Source organism: Tursiops truncatus, chromosome 10, assembly GCF_011762595.2.
Source record: "Tursiops truncatus isolate mTurTru1 chromosome 10, mTurTru1.mat.Y, whole genome shotgun sequence".
NCBI classification, from domain to species: domain Eukaryota; kingdom Metazoa; phylum Chordata; class Mammalia; order Artiodactyla; family Delphinidae; genus Tursiops; species Tursiops truncatus.
Window position 1 is genome coordinate 100588355 of NC_047043.1, and position 6000 is coordinate 100594354.

Genomic DNA, 6000 nt, shown 5'->3' on the forward strand with positions numbered 1-6000 from the left:
TAGAGAAAGCCCGCGCGCAGCAATGAAGAGCCAATGCAGCCAAAAATAAATAAATAAAATTTATTTTAAAAAATCAAGAGGAGTAATTGTCCTTAAAAGAGAAAAGACACAGCAATTACCAATAATTTTTGACTTAATGCCGACTCTCCATGGTCCTGTAATCGGCATTTACAGCATCCAGGAATGACGGAAAGAGGATTTTTTCGTGCGTTTCATTCTCACCATGGTGTGTGAATATACAGGCCGGTCCCTTCTTGGAGGCAGGCAGGGTAGAGCTGATAAGTGAACAGATGTGGAGAGCAGAGCTGATTATCAGTCTCTGCCTAGGAAATCACAGTGTGGTCCGCTAGATATTGTTACTGAGCTTTAATGGCGAGCAAACTTTATTCTTTATCAGCTCATGCTGAGTGAGCACTGAAAGCTTTTTGAAACGCAGGGACCGACTTGGGGCCTGAGCTGTCTCTACCTCCCGGGATCAGTGGGTGAACCATTAAGATGAATTCTCCCCCATAACGCTTCATTATCTGGTTTGCAGCCCCACGGTCACTGGCTTAAAGGATTACAAAAAAATATTGTTGTTGGTTTCAAAGAAATGTTAGTGCTGAGTGCCAAACGCCTTTGCAGGGGCTCCCAGGGTTTTCTGGCAAGAAGCTGACTGCAGAGCTTCTCGACAATGACCCAGCCGGATCTCGCTGTGCGTCAGGATTCTGCTACTGCAGGCATCAGGGTGATGGACTGTGCGTCCCCCAGTATGTTTCCTGGGAGTTATTTGTTTGAGTTGAAGAAGAATAGTCCACAGTAAGTCCCTTCAGCAAGGACTGGCATCGCATCTTCCTTTAGGGCAGTTTCCCATGAGTTAAGGATGCTGGCTCTGCCACTTGGGCATCTTGAAATAAGATTTCAGGCTCTACTGGCTTTTGTGCAAACAGATAAGACCCAGTGAGTGAATGTGCTTGTTTGGCTCTTCTATCACAGCAGTTGCTCTGGGAATGCTGGCCGTTTCAACACAGCGTTTGTTGCATGTTATTTTAACATGCTTTTCATACTGTAATAGTGGGGGACACACGCTCTAGAACTTGGTTGAATCTTAGGTTCCTTTGGCTTTTGAAGCATAAGGAAAAATCAGAGGTATTTTGTTTTTGTCGTTGTTAATGCGGTTAAAATTTCAGCTCTCCTGAGATTTTGAAAAACTGTTATCACTAGGACCAAGTCTCAACTTAAGAGCCCCTATTTTTAGACTCTTTTTTTTCAGGGCTGGTAGACCCTGAAGTCTACAGTGTGTAGCGTGGGAGGAGAACTAAATGTTAGACCACTTAATTTGCATAAAAATCCATGTTTTGTGTTGATTTCATCATCTGATAGGTGAGGAAGCTGGGCCTCTGGAATAGGACGTGCCTTGCCCGAGGGCTGGCGGTGGAGGAGGATGATGAAGGGGATTGGTGAAAACGCATCACTGAGCAGACGGACCTCTCAGACACGTCAGTCCGAGACATTCAGACTGACAATCCCACAAAAGAAAGAAGAGCCAGGACACACGTAAAAGGGGCACCTAAGTACCAAGAGCCATGCTTGACCCTCCTTGCAACTTGACCTAAGGGTGTGTCACCCCATCGAGCTGGCAGAGGTGGAGAATGACACCAAGGCCTGATGGGGTTTCTGACCTCCGTCAGGGTAATTTCACCTTACTTCAGGTCAGCCAGTAATGGGGGCGAGTGATGACAGAGAAGGAGGTCATTTTTCACCCGCCCAGTCTTGCCTTGCCGCCTTCAGGAAGGCAGCGCAGCCGGGGGGATGAGGACACAGGCCCAGGAGCCAGCCGGCGGGGCCCGGAGCCTGGCTTTGCTGTTTAGGACTGCGAGCTTTCAGTGCCTGTGTTTCCCACTTGCAAAATGGGCATAAAGTGTCTGAATTCACAGGCCCGTTTAGAGGATGAAATGATATTGACACACGCGAAGCACGTGAGCCAGCCAGTGTCTGGCATAGAAGGGCACTCATCCAATCTGGTTGCTTGGGGCTCAGTTGACCTGCATGGCAGGTGTGACTGGCCCCTAAAGTGATGACCCTTTATGTTTATACTGTTCCTTATAGTGTTTTCCTTGACACTTGGAAGGTATTTTTATTAGTTGGGGGCTGCCGTAAGAAACCCCCAAATGTCAGTGGCTTCATACAGCACATACTTGTTGCTCCTGTTAATATTCAACATGGGTGTCCCTATTCCGTGGCTGGCTTTCCTCCTTTGGAGGAAAAGACCAATATTCAAAGACCTAGGCCTTTCCTATCTCGTCCCGCCGCCCACTAGGGCCGAGTCCTCTGCTTCCAGCTGGTGGAAGAGGAGGCAGCAGAGAATGACCACTCATTTCTTAAAAGCTAGAAGGAAGCCATTGATTCTAAACCGTAGCAGGAGCCCTGGGTGCGTGGGCTATGAGACACGGCCCCAGCCCCGTGGTCGCTGTTAGGCCCTGTTTATTGATGTTGCCATGTGCCAAGAATCACAGGCCCTCATGTCTTAGTCTGCAAGGGCCGCTCTAACAAAGAACCACAGACCGGGGGCTTAAACAGTCTACTGCCTGCCACTTCTGGTGGCTAGAAGTCCAAGATCAAGGTGTTGGCAGGGTTGGTTCCTTCTGAGGGCTGAGAATCTGTCCCAGGCCTCTCTCCCAGCTTCTGCAGTTTGCTGGCCTCTTTGGCCTTCCTCGGCCTGTAGAAGCGTTAACTTGATCTCTGTCTTCACCCTCACATGGCATCTCCCTGTGTGCACGTCTTTGTCTACATTTCTCCTTCTTGTAAGGGCACCGGTTGTACTGGGCTAGGAGTCTACACCACCCCACTATGACCTCTTCCTAACTTAGCTCATTACACCTGCAACACAATGCAATAGGAAACCCTCATTCCAAATAAGGTCACATTCTCAGGCGCTGGGGGTTAGGATTTCAACAAATGAATTTTGGGGGACACAATTCAACCCATAACACCTCGTTACCTTTGTGGCTTTCAACAAGCCAGTGACTTGCATGTTTCCGTAATAAAGTGGACAAATACACGTCAAAAAGGAAGGAAGTAGTAGTGGACAACATAATTTAGTGTATGAGACAACATTATTCTTTGAGGGACACCTCTCTTCTTGCAGGTATTTGATGTCTGGACAGTGAGGTGTCAGCCAACTTCTCTCAGCAGGAAATGCACTGGTGATAACTGTGCATGATTTATCTGTGAGCCTTCAGTTAGGACGCTGATGGCTACGAGGCAGGAACCTTGACTAGACTCTCATTTTTCACATGACTGACTATTGACCTTGTAACCTTAGGACAGGAGACAACGCCACCCCTTTCTTCTAATTCTGTGTTCGTAAATGTCTCCATGACCTTCCCCGGTGTATGGCTTTCACGCTGAGGGGTGTAGGAATAGTTTCCTACTCAGAGGATGTGCCAGAGGCCCAGAGCCAAGCATCCTGGTATGCTAACACCAACACGATGGCCACACAAGAGTGCCAGATTATTTGCTGGTAGGTCATGTATGAGAACCAGTTGTACTGACATGATCATACAGAAGGACATTCAGAGGTACTCGGTGAGAGTGTTTTAAGTATGAAATGTGGAAATTCTGTGTGTAAAGCAAACTTTTAAAATGGCATCCTATTTCTCAGGGCTAATACTCAAGTATAAGATGGAAATCTCAGTGTGTAACCATTTTTTATTTTTATATTATTACAAGAAAAACATTGATCATTTGCTGTGGTAGATGCTTTTGTAAGGATTTAGTTAATCCTCACAAAAGTTCTGTGAGGTAAGTGATATTATACTCATTTTTACAGATGAGAAAACTGAATTTAGAAACTGGCAAAGTTGTAGAACTCCAAAACTTTTCCCATTGTACATGCTACTAGAGTACGTAGAAATTATGCCTTAATGTTTTTCTAATTTTTGTTTTGGAAACTGTGTGCCACTGAATTTCTCACTTGTTTAATTTAGGGAGGATCCAACCAAATTAGGATCCACTAAAGAGGAACCAGCACATTATCGGATGACTTGATTGGACTGACTACATTTCTTTTGGCCAAAATGTACACAAGCTCAAACTTAAAACCCAGCATTGGCACTTTTTCTTTGTTTCACCCGCAGAGTTAATTCACAAAGGCACTTGTTACCAAATGCCTTCTCGAGAAGCTGAATGCTGAAACTGGCAAATACTGACCACTGATGAAGAAACCAGGTGAAAAGCCTTTAAAAGTGAAAGACAAAAAGAGAACACATTGCAGAAGATGCCTGCAAGTACAGGTATTTTGCAACCAAGGAAGTTTTTGAGCTCTTTTTTCCCTGATGCTATGTCATTGATCGGGATAGAGTAGGATAATCAAATAGTCAGTTTAGAAATCCCACTAGGGGATTAAAGACACAGAGGGAATTTTAAGGGAGTTTGGGAGACTGTGTAAGCTAATGACCACTCAAGAGAGGAATCCAGTAACCTAGCAACGATCTACACGACCTTGAAGGAAGACAGGTGCCTCCAAGCGCCAGGCACACTCAAGCCAGAAACCCTGATAGTTAAAGCACAAGACAAGAGACATGGGGTCTGAATCTTGTTACATGAAGTCAGGGAGTTAATCATCCTTTAAGAATAGCATTTCTGTGTGTAGCCAAGACAGAAATATAGGTGAAAAGGAAAGAAACTAGCCGAAATGGGACATTATACTGAAACCTGAGATTAATTACCATATTTTAGTCTATGTTACTACCCTTTTGCTAATATAAATATGAATTAAATAGCGCCATGACAGCCCTGGTCAGACCATATAGGGTCACAGGAGGAACTAATGATGTAAGCCTTGACGTTTGCCTAAGAATGAGGAAGAAGGTGGTCTTCTCCCCTCCCCACTTTTTCTCGGACGATAAAGATGTAGTCCTCTTGGTTCTCAGGGCTCAGTTCTCTTGCCAGCCTGCTTGTATCTCTCACAAGTGTCCTATGCTAACAGACTCACTCTTTACCTATCACTTTGCCTCACACCGACTTCCTTCTGCAACCAGACAAAAGAAGCTGAGCTTCAGTTAAGTCCTAACACCAGGTGAGAGGTTTTAGTTAAAAGACAGTGGGTTCGCGTCCACATCTGCGATGCAGGAGTGGGGGTTGAGTCCCAATCTGAGTTTTGGCTGGGTTCGAGTCCCTCCCGAGAAGGACTGCGTTTTCATCAAGTCTTTACCCAAACAAGTGTACCTTTTATTGGGTCTGGCACAGCACGTTGAGCTGAATGCGTTTCCCACTGCTCTCTGAATATTGACGGCGGCAGAGAGCATTTCCAATGAGAAAAAGGCGTATTGTTACTGCCCTGTAAATGCGACAGGCAGGGCGCAGGCACAGGTGAGGAGGGCCTTCAGGGCATCGCTGGGTGTGGGGAGGGGGGCGCCCTCCCTCCTATCCCGTCCCTGCCACCGGTCCCAGCTCCAGCTTCTCCCCCACCCTTGCCCTTCAGGTTGGCGTTTCCCAGGGACGTAGTAACTACAGGGTCTTATCCAGACCTCTCTGGTGGAATATCTCTTTCCTTTTCTTCTCCCCACCCCCCATATATGTGACTAATACGTAAGCTATGAAGCAAAACCAAAGGAATCCTCACTAATCACCCACTTAAAGCAAGGACCGTAACTCGTGTGTGCGCTCCCTCCAGAGATAACCAATATCGTGAATTTCCCCCACCCCCCGCTTTGTAGTTCCACCATGTCCTCGTCGCCCCAGCTGGCGAGAGAGAGGCAAGTGGAGGCAGCTGGGCCACCGCTTAGGTTCCGGCTCCCAGAGACGCTGCCCAGGCTGCTAATTTACGGCATTTAGGCAAAACCACTGCAGGTGTTTGAAAACAGCACGCCGCCGCCGCCCAATCGCGAAGCCGCCCATTCGCGAAACCGTCAAGATTGGCCGCGGCCCCGGGCAGCGCCCGAGGCCGCGCAAGCGCGTTGGCGGCCGGCGGGCCGACGCAGATGGGTGGCGTCATCGGGAGGCGCGATCCCGGAGCAA